Source organism: Miniopterus schreibersii, assembly GCF_964146895.1.
Source record: "Miniopterus schreibersii genome assembly, chromosome: 2".
In the NCBI taxonomy this organism is placed as follows: Eukaryota; Metazoa; Chordata; class Mammalia; order Chiroptera; family Miniopteridae; genus Miniopterus; species Miniopterus schreibersii.
The window spans coordinates 187,188,313-187,204,583 of NC_138102.1; the positions used below are offsets into that span (position 1 = coordinate 187,188,313).

The 16,271-nt window shown below is 49.4% G+C and overlaps 1 pseudogene across 1 annotated transcript; it reads left to right on the plus strand.

Moving 5' to 3' along the window:
• Nucleotides 1-3,184: 3,184 nt before the first annotated feature.
• LOC308552919 (zinc finger BED domain-containing protein 4 pseudogene) lies at nt 3,185-15,841 on the plus strand (annotated as a pseudogene). Its single transcript, XR_014000595.1, has 2 exons — nt 3,185-3,338; nt 10,450-15,841. The product of XR_014000595.1 is annotated as a zinc finger BED domain-containing protein 4 pseudogene (transcript).
• Nucleotides 15,842-16,271: the final 430 nt, after the last annotated feature.

Genomic DNA, 16,271 nt, shown 5'->3' on the forward strand with positions numbered 1-16,271 from the left:
AGTGGCAGAGAATATGTGAACAGATAATGATGAATAACTTACCAAATTTGATGAAATACATTAATAAAAATATCCCATGCCTGTCTGGTGTGGCTCAGTGCTTGAGCATAGGCTCATGAACCAGAAGGTCTAACTTCAATTACCTGTCAGGGCATATGCTCAAGTTTCGGGCTTGATCCCCAGTAGGGGGCATGCAGGAGGCAGCCTATTGATTACTCTCATTGCTGTTTCTATCTCTCCCCCCCCCTTTATCTCTCTGAAATCAATAAACCATTTTGGGTTGTTTTTTTTTAAGACCCAGAAGCTCAATGAACATCAAGTAAGATGAACTCAAAAAGCTCCACATTATATAATCAAAATTGTCCAAAGACAATCTGGGAAGCATCAAGAGAAGTGACTGGTCTTGTACAAGGTATCAGAAAATAATCAGCAGATTTCTTGCTACAAACCTTGGAGATCAGAATATACTAGGCAAATACTTCAAAAGTACTAAAAGAAGAGTCAACCGAGAATCTCATATCTAGCAAAACTTTCCTTCAAAAGTGGGAGATAAATTAAGACATTCCCAGGTGAGCAAAAGCTAAGGAGTTTGCAACCACTAGACCTGCTCCTTCCAGAAACACTCAGGCGAGTCCTGCAGGGTCAAGTGGAAAGACACGAGAAGATGTGTGAAGAAATAAAGTGTTCAGAAAATGTAAATACAGGGGCAATTATAAAAGCTAGTCTTACTGTAACTGCTTTTGTAACTCCACGTTTTGTTTTCTGCATATTTAAGAGACTGATACATTTAAAAAACAATTACTGACTTCTGGTTTGGGGTCCTCAGTAAGAAACTTTCAAGTCACCTCTCCATCCTAACAAGTGAAAAGCAGGACAAACTGAAACATCAGCCACTCTTTCTGGGATCTGTAAGAGACAGGAGGACATGGCAAACCCCTGCTATCAAGACTGGAGAGACAGGTGAACACAAGTCATCATGGCTTCCTGGAGCAGAGAGTCATGGGCAGAAACCGCCAGGGGAACCTGTGCCCCAGGTTCTCTAAACCATAGATGGTGAATTTCTGGAGGGTCAGCATGAACTCTGCTGAGAGTTAAATACTCCAGGGAGACCCAGTCATACAGGCCCCACCCTATGGCACGATTTTCCTCTAGGAGCATGAGCAGGTTCCCACAGCAAATGGCAGAGACAAGTCCCCTCATGCTTCCAGCAAGAGGAAGGGAAAGGGGCCATTAAAAGACACCAGAGTACTGTTGTTAACAAGGCCCACACTCAGGAGAAACTACCATACCAGGGCCCGACTGACTGGAAAAGAGAACTACCCAACTCCAGCTCCCTCCAGCCATGGGGTAAGAACACAGAGGCACAGACTTCACTAAAGACTGAGCCTGATCGGGGGACCGCAGAACACTCCCCTCCCCACACCTCACCACCGCCTCATTAAGGCATATTAACAGCAGCTCCTTTCACCTGGTGCATCTTCTCTGGCTATCCAGATAAAATGACAAGGCAGAAAACAAAGACTGAAGAGACTAGAGCCAACATGGACAACGCCAGACACTGGTGAGGAGGTGGAGCCCAGGAACGTTTAGTCACTGCTGGTGGGAACCCAACGTGGTACAGCTACTCTGGAGGATAGTTTGCCTGTTTCTTACAAAACTACACACACGCACCATATGATCAGCAATCAGGCTCGGTATTTACCCACAGGAACTGGACTCTTATATGCACATTGTAGCTTTATTTGTAATTGCCTTTATTTGTAATCTTGATGCAGAAGTTCAGTTTGTGATTTCAAATCTCCAAGGCAAAGACAGACCTTTAGTAAATACACAGCCATGTGGAGAAGATAAAATTAGCCCCACCCTCACATTGTACAAAAAAAAACAAAAAACATCCAAACAATGAGAGGTCTACACGTGAGAAAGAAGCTACAGAAGTACGGAGATGAAACGACGCTGAACTGCACGGGAAACCTGCCAAGTATGATGGGGGAAGAAGACTCATAAACATGAAAACCGCAAGTTGAGAACATTTCTGCAGAGTCAAAAGACATGGAGAAATCACTTGCATCGTACTTTGTAATGGTGAAAACCCTAATTGAAGAATTTTTAGAACAAAACTCTGCCTTTGAGTTATGGAAATAAGTAAATTGTTCAGGGAATGAGAAGGTGCTAAGTTCCTGCCTGGCTGGCTAGTCGTGGAAGTCGGGCACCCGAGGCTGGACCCATGAGCGGGCCAGGGGGTGCTGCCGAGGAGGAGGGGGGCGCGGAGGCTGTGGGGGGGCGGGGACCAGAGCCGCGGAGGGCGCTGGGCAGAAGGGGCTCCTGAACTCACAGAACCGGGGCAGCGACCGTCGGGGCAGCGACCTCCTGGTCATTGCCTGGCGCTCGTGATGAGAACACAGGCGTCTCCTGTCCTTAGAAAATGAGCCGTAGTCCAAACGGGGCGCCAAGCGCAGCCTCTGGTCCAGATGCGGTCTGTGGCGTGTACTTGGCCCGCGCGGACACTGCTCTAGGAAACTGCGCTGCGCGTCCAGATTTCTTGCGGATGCGGGAGGAGGGCTGGGGTCCATGTGGTCAGCACCTGCGGCCGCTGGGCCCCTGCCCGAGGGGCTGCTCGGAAGCCCCGGCCGCCACCCCGAGGCCGCCGGGCGCTGGCCGCGCAGGGCGGGGCTCTTTCCCCGGGCCCAGGGCGTTGTCTGACCCCGTTCCGCCGGGGACGAGGCCGCGCCCGGAGCGCCCAGTCGCCTCGCAGTTAAGGGCTTCAGCGCCCCCGGCACGTGGCTGGAGCGCCTCCGGGGCGCCTGCGCAGGAGGCGGGCACCCGGCCCTTTCCGGGGAGCCGGGCTCCGGGCGCTGCGTCACGCGGCCGGGGGCACGCGGGGCAGGCCGCCCGCAGGTGGGCTTCGCGTCCCGCGGGCTCGGTGCCGAAGCCTGGGGACTGCGCCTGCGCGGTGGTTCCCACCGGCCCCGGCGGGGTTGGGCTGCGAACCAGCCTTTCGGTTGGTGGGTCGGGAGCGGCCAGGGGGCGGAGTCGGCGCGCGACGTCGGCGCCTGCGCAGTCTGCCCAGGGCGCTCACGCCTGCGGCGCCGGCTACACCTAGCCCGCAGGTTCCGGGAGTGGGCGGACCAGGGGGACTGCGCCTGCGCACTCAGGCCCCGCCCCGCGCAGCGCGGGACCCTGGGAGGGAGGCGGTGTCCGGCGGCTCTGCGGGCGGGCGGCCAGTGGGGAGCGGCGGCGGGCGGGCCGCGGGGGCAGACAAAGCCGCGGCCAATGAATGGGAGCGCGTCCGTGGTCCGCAGCCGCGCGGGAGCCCGCCGCCCGAGCCCGGGCCCGCGGTGAGTGCGCGGACGGAGTCGGCTCCGCCTCAGCCGCGAGCTCGCGCCCGGCGCGGCCGTCGTGGCGCCGTCGGGGCCGAGCCGGACCGGGCCCGGGGCGGGGCGGGGACGGGGCTGGGGGTCAGGGGGGCGGACCCCGGGACGGGCCCCCGCGGACCTGTCTGCGCCGGGCAGGGGCCGGGCAGGGGCCGGGCGGACGCGGCCTCCGGGGGCCTGGACCCCGCCCGGGCCGCCGACTGGGCCGCGGTGCCTGCAGCGCTCGCCGGCCCCGGCCCCGCTGACAGCTGGCGAGCGGATGCCCGGCCGGCCGGTCGCCCCGGGGCGCGTCTTCCGGGCAGCGGGGTTTGTGGACGAAACACCTGAAGTGGTGAAAGTTGCGCGGCCCGGGGCGCGGAGGGCGCCCTCGCAGGGGCGCCGCCGCGGTGACGGGCGGGCGGCGGGGTCTGCGCGGCGGGCGCGGGGCCGGAGCGGACGGAAGTCGCCCGGGAGGAGCGGTGCCCGGTGGCGCCGCGGGCCGGGCGGCCGGGCGGCTCCCGCGGCCGAGACAGGTGCGCACCGGGTCTCCCCGCGGCGCCCGCCGCCCGCGCCGTGCGGTGTTTCCGGGCCTTTGCTGCGGACGCCTTCCGTTCCCACCGGCGCTGCAGGACGGGCGCCCGGGCCCTGCTTGGGCGTCGCGGGAGGCGGAGGGGACGGGCCGTTATAGCTCCGGCTCCTGAAGCTGTTGGGTTGTCGTTGTGCCTCTGGGCCTGACCGTTCGCCTTCAGTTAATAAAAAGGTGCCCAGGCCGGTGACGTGGGTGGGTCGGGCGCCTGGCCGCGGACCACAGCGTCTCCGGCTCGATTCCGGTGCAGGGCGTGTGCCTGGGTTGCAGGTTCTGGCCCTGGCCCTGGGAGGAAACCATTCGTGTGTGTCCGTCACGTCGCTTCTCTCCCCTGCCCTCTGAGCGGCAGCGGGAAAAGCGTCCTCCGGGGAGGATTAAGAGCAGCCGCCCGCGCCGTCCCCGTACCGGGCGACACTCAGCAGACACCGCACCCCGGGGACAAGGGCCTGCGGAGCCGCGGCTTCAGGGGGAGCTTCTCCTGCTGGTGAAACAGGGAAGTCGTTTTGGAGTTAACTGTGATCAGACCAAGTGCATGGTTTTAAAAATTCCAGTTTAGACTTTGATGACGCCAGTTTGCAAAATAAAGCAAGGGAATAAAGAAGTCCTTGTGACTTCTTATATAAAAATATTAATTTTTGATGTTTTCTCAATAACTGATAAAATTAGGAGACTAGAAAGGATTTAGTAAGAGTTTTGGGGGGGGCTTTTAAGTGCTATGAATCAGCCAGATTTCAATTATGAATTAATTTCAGTTACTAGCAAAGTTGTCTTGGGAGAGGAAGCTGCTTAGGAGTTTGACTGCTCAGGGTTTCTGTTGTGATGTCCATGAGGAATGGGCCAACTGCAGTCCCTAGATTATATCTGCTTGTGGATTTACAGTTTCTCAGGAAAAGCTCTAGAGCATGTTAGAGATATTCTGTGAATCTGCAAAGTTTCAAAGGACACAGTCCATGTCCTGTATTGGTTATAACTGTGATGAGTTGGGAGCCCTTCTCACTCATCACCTGGAACACTTCCTTTCTGTCATCTGCAGGATGCCATTTCTCCAAGGAGCTTTATTCTGTTTTAGGGCAGAAAGGTGCTTAGAAACCAAGAGCTAGGTGTCCTATGTGTTCACAGTGTTCATCTATAGTACCTGCTGTGAGCACCTCTCTGGTGGACAGAGCTAGGAAACGTACTTTTAAATATCCTGAATTCATATTCATATTTTCAGTACAAATTTAAAATTACATGGTTTTACGTAACTTCTTTGATTTTTAAAATTTGTATCTTTTTTCTGTCCTGTAAATCTTTTTTTTTTTTTTAATCCTTACCCAAGGATATTTTTTCCCATGGTTTTTTTTGTTGTTTATTTTTGTTTTAGCAAGTGGAAGGGAAGAAGAGAGGAGAGAAAGAGAAACATCTGTGTGAGAGAGAGACACATCAATTGGTTACCTCCCGCAGGTGCCCAGACGGGCCAGGGATCAAACCTGCAATCTAGGTACATGCCCTTGGACTGAAATTGAACCCACAACCTTTTGGTTCTCAGGCCAGTGCTCTAACCACTGAGCAACACTGGGCTATCCTGAAAATCTTGATTCTTAATGCCACTGGCATAATTGCTTGTTTTATGCTAAAATATACATATAATAGATTGCTAGCTTACAATCCTATGTTACTACTACTAATGAAACTACTTAGTGTTTTTGTTTTTAAATTCTTTTTGTCCTTAATTTATACAGTTGACCCTGAACAATACAGGGGTTAGGGGCTCTAGTCCCCATGCAGTTGAAAATCTATATATATATATATACTGTTGGATTCCCCAAGAATTTAGTTAGCCCTTGGTATCCGCAAGAGATTGGTTTCAGGACCCCCTGCAGATGCTCAGTTCCCCTTTATAAAATGGCATAGAACAACATATACAATTGCTCTCTGCATCCGGGGACTCCTAACTACAGATCCGAAACAGTAGTAAAGGTAATTATTGAAAAAAATCCACGTATAAGTGGACCTGCACTGTTCAAACCCATGTTGTTCAGTCCCCTTGTCCTGCTTAGGATGAAATGAAATACCATGTTTTAAAGCCTTTGATGAATATTTTTTTGTTTGTGCTTATGTTCCCTGTTTGATATACAATTAGGTTTATTTGGTTTGAATTTGGAATTTTTAAAGTTTTATATTTATGTACAAAATAATTACATGGCTCAAAGTCAAAATTACAGGAGATGTGATCAGGAATCTAACGCCCATCCCAGTCTCCACTTTTTATAGGTAGCCATTTTTATTTCCGCTTCATCCTGCAAAAATAGGCCTGCACACACCTGTGCTGTCCTTTCTTTCCCTCCTGTCTTTCATAACAGGTTGCTGGTAACATTTACACTTGTGTGTCCTGCTTCTTTGTTCAACATGCCTGTGAATGTGTCAGTCTGTAGAGATGGTGTTGGAGTGGTTTTTCAACCTTTGGCTGTGGAATGCCGCCAGGACTAATCCTGGGCAGATGTTTTTTACTTGGTGAGGACCATGGTCAGGTCTGTTTCTAGCCTTGGATTGCTGAGTGCATGGTAAATGTAAGGCCCTCCGTGTGGGTGTGGTCCCAGTGGGCCCTTGTCAGCACTCTTCACAGCCTCACAAAGGATGTCAAGCTTGTGGATCTTTGCCAGTCTGACCCGGTGAGACCTGGTATCTTGGTGTAGTTTTTATGTAGTGTGCTTCCATTTGAATGAAAAATGGAAAAATGGACCTTACTAAATTGCATATATTTAGTAGTCAAAGCATTTGAGATCATTAAATGAAAGGTGCTCGTTGTGTTGGTGAGCTCTGATCAAGCACTGCCTGGCTGAGAACGAAGCCCCGCCCATGAAATTCATCCCCCCCCCCCATGCTCACTTCTGTGTCATAGTAGTTTGGGAGACAGCTTCTTTACTTCTTTAAGCAAAAAATAACAGTAGGTTGTCGAACAAGTCAGAACACACATCTGAAGTGAAGAGTATTCTATACATTTTATTTTCTCTGGCCTATGGAAAGGATCCTCCAGTTAGCTACCTTTACTCTTAGGTGTTTTTGTCTTTGAAACTAAAAAAGTAAAACAAATTCCAGAACTTTTTGGTTTTGGTTGCTTCCTTTGTACCCCTCATCCTCCTGCAGATTCTAGTCATCATTTAGGATTGCCGTGCTCACAACTACAACTAGTATGAGTGTAACAGTGTTTTTTTTAATTGCTGTAGTTTGTGGCATCAGAGTGGCCTCCAGCTGTAAAGAGACAGATTCTCTCCTGTCCTGGGAGGTCAGGGTTGCAAGCAGCAGTGACTAGATTTGTTCTGGAAAGATTCTGATTGTCATTGGTTGCCCTGTTTTATGTTCATGCTGATTGATTTTATTTTAAACTAATTTTGTTTGTTGGAGAATCAGAACCGTGGAATGCACTGTAAATAGGGACCCTCATCCTTCAAGGCCAGAGGTTCCTCTTCAGCACTTTGGGTAGGGGCAGAACCTAACTGTTCTCCACATATACGTAAAATCACCAGAATGCCACAGGGACTTAATTCTTTCTTGGTTGAAAACGAAAGCCAGCATGCTTTTTCCTTTTTAATTGGTGCTGAAATAGAAAAACATGATTTTGTTTAGTAGTAGATTGCTAGAGCGAGTGATAGCGTTGGTCCTAAAATAGAAATACATTACTGTTTATTAAATATAAAATAATATGTGCAAAAATAGTCAAGCAGTAGAGAAATATGTAAAATAAAAGTGGAATTCTTTCATAATTACTGTCCCCTGTCAGACACGTGTTCATGTATGGGTGCGTGTACGCCCCGTGTGGTCCTGCCCAGCCTTCTGGTACGCAGTGAGGCCCCCTCCTGCTGGGGTGCTCCTGGGCTTGCGTGACTGTGCCCAACGCCTCAACGCGTGCAGAGGATGCACATCTCAGTGAATTGTCACCTGGTGAGAAAGGTGATGTCACCCTGTGATCTCCCATTCCTCCCCCTTCTCAAAGTTGACCCATCTCCTGGCTTCTGCCCCTGGGGCCGTGCCCTGTGTGCTGGAGTCTAGTTTCTTTTGCCCATTGTCCTGTTGTTGCATATAAGGGTAGCTTGTTCATTTTTACTGGTTTGTGATTGCCCATTGCTTACATATCTGGAGTCAGTAGGTGGGTTTTGGCCACTGAACACAGCCGTGAATGTTTGTGCTTGTCTTTTGCTGCCTGTATACAAGCATTTATGCCAGGCTTGTTCCTGGGATGGACACGGTGATCCCATGTGTAGGGTTCTGTTTCCCAAGGTCGTCGCGAATGCTTCTTCAGGCTCGTTACCCCTTCCTCCTGCAAACCTTCACCAGCACCCTGCATCGTCAGGAATGCATGCACGTGCTCATGTGCGTGTGGGCATGCATGTGTTTAGCCATTTTACAGGCTGTACAGTGCTGTGGCTTTAATTTGTGTTTCCTTGATTTTTAATGAGGTAGAAGCACGTTTCCATACACTTATTGGCCTCTTTTATGAAGTGCTTGTTCAGGATTCTTACTCTTTTTTTTAAGTCTTCTACTCTGAAACTTGTGGGTTTTTTAATCACTTATTAGTGTTTCTTAGAGAACATATTTTATTTTTTTTTAAGTTTCTTAATTTTAATGTGGACAGATTTACCCATCTTCCCTCAATGATTAGTCCTATTTTGCTCTAAATCACGGTTATAAGGATTGTTTCCTGTATTCTTTATTCTTTTGCCTTTAGTGGACCATCTACCTGGAGTTGGCTTGGGGGATTGCATGAGCTACAGGGTCAACAGGTGTCATTTGTTCCATAGGGAGATCTGATTGTCCTGGCACCATTTACTTAAAAGACCCTCCTTCCTGCTCTGCAGTATCTCAGGCATGAAAGCCCTGGTGCCTGCAGCCCTGTGTGCCGGCAGTTCCTGGACGCTCTGGTCTGTGCTTCGGTCCATTAGCCTCTGGCACCATCATGCCCTCCTTAATGTAGTTTCATGAGGGCTTTTAAAAAGCTTTATATATATATAAATAAAATTTTTCTTTATTGGTTTTAGAGAAAGAATGAGAAACATCGTTTTTTTGTGTGCCACCGATCTGTGCATTCACTGATTGATTCCTGTATGTGCCCTGACCAGGGATCAAATCCCCAGCCTTGGTGCATCAGGATGACGCTCCAACCAGCCGAGCTACCCAGCTTTATTTTGAAGTACAACACAGATACAGAAACTGCAAAAACAATTGTATAGCTTAAGGAGTTATTATAAGGTGGACATTTTCATAACCATTCTTGGGTCAAGAAAGAAAATTCTGTCAGCTCTCCAGAATCCTGCCACGTGTCCTGTCCCAGTCAACTCTCCCTCCCTCCTTCCTGACCAAACTAACTGCTGACCTCACTTTTATGACAGTTGCTCTCACTTTTCTTCACAGTTTCACGAGTGAATTGTGCACCTCCACGTAGGAAAGTGTTGCCTGGTTCTGTGACACGTTAGTCTCTTACCATCTCGCCTGTCTCCATGGGCATTATTTGTGGAGGAGGCCCTGTGGGTGGGCCCATGTGCCTCAGTCTAGATTTGCTGATTGTGGCCCTCTGGTGGGTGCGACATGTTCCTGTGTCCTTGGTTCCCCGCAAGTCAGTAGTTGGTCCAAAGGCTTGTTCAAATTCAGGTCTGAGCTCTGGTGAGTCCCCTGCATGGGGGTGTGGTGGTGTTCCATCAGGGGGCACAGGTGGGGGGTCGTCTCTTTTTGGTGTTGGCAGCAGTGAAGCACAGGCCTGCATGCGTTCCTCCACGAGAAGCTGTGAAATGGGAAGTTCTGGCTGAGTTCCTAAGGCTGCCTCGTGTATGAGCTGGGCCTCCAGGAAGAGAAACCTGCCCTGACCTACTGTTTGGTTATTGAGCGCTAATGCTCCTGTAGCACACTGAAGATCAGAGTTTAATCCTTTCTCTTTGTCAGGTTTCAAAATAACCATTTTTCTATCATCCTCCCAAAGTGACCAGCTGATTTTATTTTGATATGAACTCATAGACTTAACACATTGGATGGGTTTTAAGCCGCGACCTCACTGTCTGTAAGACATTCAGTGTTTAGTCTGTGAATTGGTTCTTTCAGAGGTTAGCTGCAGGCTTTTTAGTTCCTAAAATGTGTGTGCTTTCTGATAGCAAAAGCGAATGAAATTGATTGCAGGGAGTTCAGCTTTGCTGATTATAGCAGCTGCAGGTGCCTCCAGTACACTGCTTGGTGGGTGAGGCCTCAACCCTAGCCCAAACCAACCTCTGTATACTGTTGCAGGGTTTTTCTGTGTTCCTCCATCCCTTTATTAGTAGACCGTTTACATTTAAATTCCTATCTTTATTTGTTCCTTATTTTCCGGTTTTGGGGTATTTTCATTATGTAAGCGGATTGTAAAAAAAGTCAAGGAACCAGCTTTTCTATTTTATTTTACCACTACGGAATTTTCTTCTATGCATATTGAGGCTGATATGTCCCTGGCACTACAGGTTTGAAATGTATAATTCAGTTAAGTGCTTGACCTGATTTCATCTTTTGTAGGCAATGCAGAAGGACCATCATGATGGTAGCAATCCTGTTTCCAGGGCAACAAGCAAGTCTACACAACGTGAAGTTACCACTCCTAGAGAGCAGAGGTCTGCACCCTGAGACGATGTGCTCCTGAGTTACATCTTCTGTTTTCCAGTAACATTTGCGATTAGCCATATTCATAAACATCCCGAAAGATAAAATTATTTTGAAAACCCTGAAGATAATGTACATTTGGGGGCACAAATGAGCATTTGGATTATATTTTACCAACCTGAGAGATCAACATGATGACACAGCCAGAGCAGTGATGGTGAGTCATGGAGGATAACCAGGAAACCCACCCCAAAGGGGACGGTGATTTAGTTTCTGATGAAATAAATTTTAAAACAGAAGAGAAAGAGGATGGAATTCCAAATCACAGCTTGGAAAGAATGGACTTTAAAATTGAACAGGAGGACAGGAAGGTAGCTGACAGTGGTGATGAACAGGCAGAGATCAGAGAAGTGAGCTACAGCTGCAAGCCCCCAGGGAAGTGTTTGCCCCCCGACCATGAGGACGACTATGGGGCCCTGTTCTCGCAGTACAGCAGCACACTGTACGACGTCGCCATGGAGGCTGTGACGCAGAGCCTCCTGTCCAGCCGCAACATGAGCTCCAGGAAGAAGTCCCCAGCCTGGAAACATTTCTTCATATCTCCACAGGACAGCACAAAGGCAGTGTGTGTGTACTGCATGAAGGAGTTCAGCCGTGGCAAAAACGAGAAGGATCTGAGCACAAGCTGCCTCATGCGTCATGTGAGGAGGGCGCACCCCACAGTGCTTATCCAGGAAGAGAGCAGTGTGTCCGCCTTGGCCTCCCTCTCCTCCCCTGCACTGCTGCTCCCACCACAGCCCTCATCTGTTGGAGACCTGGGCACCATACTGTCACCCATCAAACTTGTCCAGAAAATGGCCTCCAAGATCCCATCTCCTGAGCAAGTGACGGAGGAATCTGTGTCTGTCGTGTCTTCTGAAGAGGTCTCCTCTGACTTGTCCATCTCTGAGAAGTACAGCCGGGAAGAAGTCCTGGTGGGGCCACCCGCTCCCCTCCCTACTCCCCAGTATGATGACACTGCAGAGAACGGGCCAGAGAAGAGCCTTCCTCTTCCAAAGAGCACCTCTGGGTCCCGAAGGTGGTCCGCTGTCTGGAAGCACTTCTACCTGTCCCCTCTGGACAGCTCCAAGGCCGTGTGCATTCACTGCATGAGTGAGTTCAGCAGAGGGAAGAACGGGAAGGACCTGGGTACCAGCTGCCTCATCAGGCACATGTGGCGAGCACACCGTGCCATTGTGCTGCAGGAGAAGAGCGGGGGTGCAACCATGCCTCCCCCCTGCTCTACCTCCCCCACCCTGCTGCACGCACTCCCACCTCCCGAGAGAGGTCCAGGCTGTGTGTCCTCATCACCAGAGAAGGCGGTCCAAGAGTCCCCCTTGGAATCCTCCTCCCCACACCAACCATCCGAGACCCTGCAGGCACGTCTGAACCCTGGGGATGTTCTGATGGAAGATGCTGTGCTGTCCTCTGATGATTTTGGCGAGGCCTCCCTGGTGTCCTCTCCTGAGAAGCAGCAGGGTGATGAGTCGAGCCCTCACCTGGTGGAGCCTGGTGCTATATTCCAGCAGAATAAAAAGGTGATGAAGAGACTGAAGTCGGAGGTTTGGCATCACTTTTCACTAGCCCCCATGGACAGCCTGAAGGCTGTGTGCAGACACTGCGGCTGTGTCATCAGTCGGGGGAAGAAGGGTGATGTCGGGACCAGCTGTTTGATGAGACATCTCTACAGACGCCACCCAGAAGTCGTTGGGAACCAGAGGGGCTTCCTGGGGGCTAGTTTGGCAAATCCTCCATACACCACCTTGGCGTCCACAGCAGGTTCCTCCTCCAAGGTAACTGACTTGCCAACAGTGGTCACAAAAAGCGGCCCCGTTCTATTTCCCGCTCACAGTAAAAAGACCTCCAAGCTGTGGAATCATTTTTCTGTCTGCTCTGCGGACCCCACTAAAGTCGTGTGCTTGCACTGTGGCCGGACAATAAGCAGGGGGAAGAAGCCAACCAACCTGGGCACCAGCTGTCTTCTGAGGCATTTACAGAGGTTCCACAGCAGTGTGCTCAAGACCGACGTCCCCACGACCACGCTACCCTCTTCTGCAGGAGTCCGTGTGCCCCTGAGTGCAGGATTGTCAAGAGCCTCCTCCTTTGATGACACTAATGAGAAGTTTTACGATTCTCATCCAGTTGCCAAAAAGATAACGAGTCTCATAGCTGAAATGATTGCACTTGACCTTCAGCCATATTCTTTTGTAGACAATGTTGGCTTTAACAGGCTGCTCGAATACTTGAAACCTCAGTACTCTTTGCCCTCCCCTTCCTACTTTTCCAGGACAGCTATCCCCGGGATGTACGAAAATGTGAAACAGATCATTATGTCACACCTTAAGGAGGCTGAGAGTGGTGTGGTCCACTTCACATCTGGAATATGGATGAGTAACCAGACCCGAGAGTACCTGACACTCACTGCTCACTGGGTCACCTTTGAGTCATCGGCCTGGCTGCACTGTGAGGACCACCACTGCTCAGCACTGTTAGACGTGTCACAGATTGACTGTGACTATAGCGGCAACAGCATTCAGAAGCAGCTGGAATGTTGGTGGGAGGCCTGGGTGACATCCACTGGCCTTCAGGTTGGCATTACCGTGACCGACAATCCCAGCATAGGAAAGACGCTGAATGAAGGGGAGCACTCCTGTGTGCAGTGCTTCAGTCACACAGTGAATCTCATTGTCAGTGAGGCCATTAAAAGCCAGAGAATGGTCCAGAATTTACTTAGCATTGCTCGGAAGTTGTGTGAGAGGGTGCTTCGCTCACACGAAGCAAAGGAGAAATTGGCAGAGCTGCAGAGGGAGTATGAATTACCACCACACCATCTTATTCAGGACGTTCCGTCCAAATGGAACACGTCCTTTCATATGCTCGAACGGCTCATTGAACAGAAGAGAGCAATTAACGAGATGTCCATTGAGTGTAATTTCAGAGAACTGATCAGCTGTGACCAGTGGGAGGTCATGCAGTCTGTGTGTCACGCGCTGAAGCCCTTTGATGCTGCACGTCGGGAGATGAGCAGCCACATGTCCACCCTCAGCCAGGTCATCCCCATGATCCACATCCTGAACAGGAAAATCGAGATGCTGTTTGAGGAGACCATGGGCATCGACACCATGCTGAAGTCTCTGAAGGAAGCCATGGTGAGCCGTCTCTCCGCCACCCTCCATGACCCCAGGTACATCTTTGCTACACTGTTGGACCCTCGTTACAAAGCCTCCCTGTTCTCTGAGGAGGAGGCAGAGCAGTACAAGCAGGATTTAATCAGGGAACTAGAAATGCTGAATTCTACCTCAGAGGACACACCTGTCTCCAATGGGTGTGATCCAGGCTCCCCATCGAGAGACTCCAGTGGGGATGACAGCTTGTGGTCTCTCATGGCCAAGATCAAAAAGAAAGACCCAAGAGAAAAGGCGAAGGTGCCTGAGGCCATGGTGCTTTCCTACCTGGAGGAGGAGGTGCTTGAACACAGCTGTGACCCACTCACCTACTGGAACCTAAAGAAGTCTGCCTGGCCGAGCCTCTCAGCCTTGGCTGTCAGGTTTTTGGGCTGTCCCCCGAGTATCGTCCCTTTGGAAAGGCTGCTTAGCACACCCACTGAGAACGGTAGCTTTGGCCAGTCCAGGCTGATGATGGAACATTTTGAAAAACTTATCTTTTTGAAAGTGAATCTTCCCTTAATATACTTTCAGTATTGAAATCACAATGGAGCTACCAAGCTAAAGATGTTGTTGCTCATTAGGCACCAGCTGGTTGTCATGGCCGGTGGCTGGCACCAGTTGGGGCCAAGGAGGACATCATACCAGGCACTCTCAGGTCCAGGCTGAGTTCCTTTCCAGTCTCACCATAATGTCTACATGTGCCTTACTCCTAGTCCTTCAGGCCAGATACCACTGTGTTTTTTATGAAGCCACTAGAGCAAGCTTGACTTGTCAATTGTACAATACGATGATTAGGTTTTAGTCCACAACTGTAAAGTTTTTTAAAAGCTGTGGGTTGTCCTGGCCCTTGTCCTGGGAGCACTCCCAAGCCTGTCCCCTTTCTTCTTTCTCCTTCTCAGGTGTGCATATCCTAAACTCTAAGGAATCCCATGAGACGTAACCAGGGGAGCAGTGCGCAGTGGCATCTAGTCCCAACTGATGCCCTGAACCTGTCTCCAAGAACACCTTTCTGTGATTTCCCAGTGAGCCAAAGCAGCGCCATCTATTCCCTCTCTGGTTGCTTCTATTCTAATCCCTTCCTTGTTTCACTGTCCCCAGCTTTAATAAACATACTGTCAAGATGATAAAAGCTGGGGTTAGTAATTTGTTATTCTAGAGTGACAGAGTAGATGTAAACAATTTTATTCTTTAGGCTTTTTATTATATTATGTAAAAACAACAAATCAGGTACTGTATTTTAGTCAAAAATTGCTTGAATTATAACAGAACAGCCTTTGTGGCTGTCAAATGAAATCTGTAAATAGGAGGTGGAGTAGAAGCCATCCTGACTGAGCAGTTTTTATCTGCAGCTCTAACATATGTGAGGAGTGCAGAGAATGTTCTGGATGATACTGTTCACTACGACAGAGAGTGGCATTTGAAGACAAAACTAAACTTAGATGTTTCATGGAATATCAGTCACATGGTGGTTGGTAAGAAGAACTTCCCCATGTTCTGTTTTTGTCTTGAGGTTTCACATGGTCAGTTAACTGGGAGATGTCCTATTTATAAAGCGCTCCTTGCTGCCTGTTGTCCAGCCAGTGGACAACATGTTTACAGCAGTTCTGGTGATTGAACCTCCACGCCTCTGACTTAGTGTCTCTACACTTGAAGCCGTCTTTTGAAATGTGTGTATTGCTTCCATTTGGTCAAATCACGTATGAAATTCCTTTTAGAAGAAGTGGCTTATTAACAGGGAAGGAGTCATAAGAATAGCCTTAGGTGTTTAGATTTTTTTATATTACAAAAGACTCAGCCATCACGGGTATTTTAGAGTCCCAGGGACATCAGGATGAAGTGGTGTCAGTTGTCAGATTCTTTTAACAGTAATATGTCTTCAGAGTTTTTGCTACAACATCTAGAAAGTGGTGCATTTTTAATTTCACACCAATTAAGTATGCTGGGTGAAACAAGTCACTCATTGCCTGTGACCTTTTAGAAAAGTTGTTGTCTCATCAAAATACTGTACCTATTATTAATCTCACTTTGCATTGACTATGTTTTAGTGTATTTATAAACGGGGAACTCAGTTTCTGAAATTAAACTTTTTATTTGCAATTTTCTACTGTTAGAGAACACTGGCTCTTTCTTCTTAGGATGATAAAATAGCCATCCTCTTTGGGGTCCAATATACATGGAAACCACAGTCATGCAGCCATTGGATTTTCACCTTAGCTCCGGGTAGGACACAAGAGAGGTGATGATGTCGTTCTTACAAAAGCGTTTCTGAGATGGTGTTGACTTGTGTTCAGAGTGAGTGCTGTGCCACGTGTGGTGCCTGAACAGAAGAGCCTGAAGGCAGCCTGGCTGTTGTCTTTGTCATGTAGCCTGTCCCCTAGATTGCTGTGCACATTCCCGAGACCAGCCTCTGTTTTCAAGGCCCAGGGAGCACTCATCAGGGACACATTAGTGAATCATGCTGACATGGTTTTCCCATGACATATATGAGGAGTCCTACAATTGTGTGCTTAAGGCGATACTACCTGTAAAGAC